Source organism: Mobula birostris, unplaced genomic scaffold, assembly GCF_030028105.1.
Source record: "Mobula birostris isolate sMobBir1 unplaced genomic scaffold, sMobBir1.hap1 scaffold_1807, whole genome shotgun sequence".
Taxonomy (NCBI): domain Eukaryota; kingdom Metazoa; phylum Chordata; class Chondrichthyes; order Myliobatiformes; family Myliobatidae; genus Mobula; species Mobula birostris.
The window spans coordinates 33,760-34,281 of NW_027274853.1; positions in this window are offsets into that span (position 1 = coordinate 33,760).

Sequence of the window (522 nt, forward strand, 5' to 3'; positions counted from 1 at the left end):
AATCCAGTTCTTACTTTCCTTTGTCTTTGTTAAAATGAAAATTTTCTAGCTTTATTTCATCAGGTGGTTCCAGAAGCCCTTGGTGCTGCCACAAAGCAACAAATTTCAGAACACAAGCTGGTGATTCTAATTCGGTCTCGTTTCTAACTCCGCATGGACACTCCGCAGGACCTCTTCCCTCCCTGTCTGTACCAATGTGCAACGCAGCCTCTGGCATCTCACCTTCCCTGAGGCATCCTGGACCCTTGTATCTGAGAGGCAACACACCACCCCGGCCACACAGCACACAGGCCACAGAATCCCCTGTCCGTCCCCCCTCACAATCGAATCTCCTGTCACTGTGGCTCTGCCTGGCTTTACCTTTCCCAGCAGAACCTCACTGCCAGCCACAGAGCCACTGGCCTTGTTGCTGCCACTGTATCCTGATCGGTCATCCACCCACCCCCCTCCCAGAGGGAATTAACCCTCTCTTCCCCATGGACAGATTTTGAAAGACATTAATCAGTGTCCATTGAGTCAGGA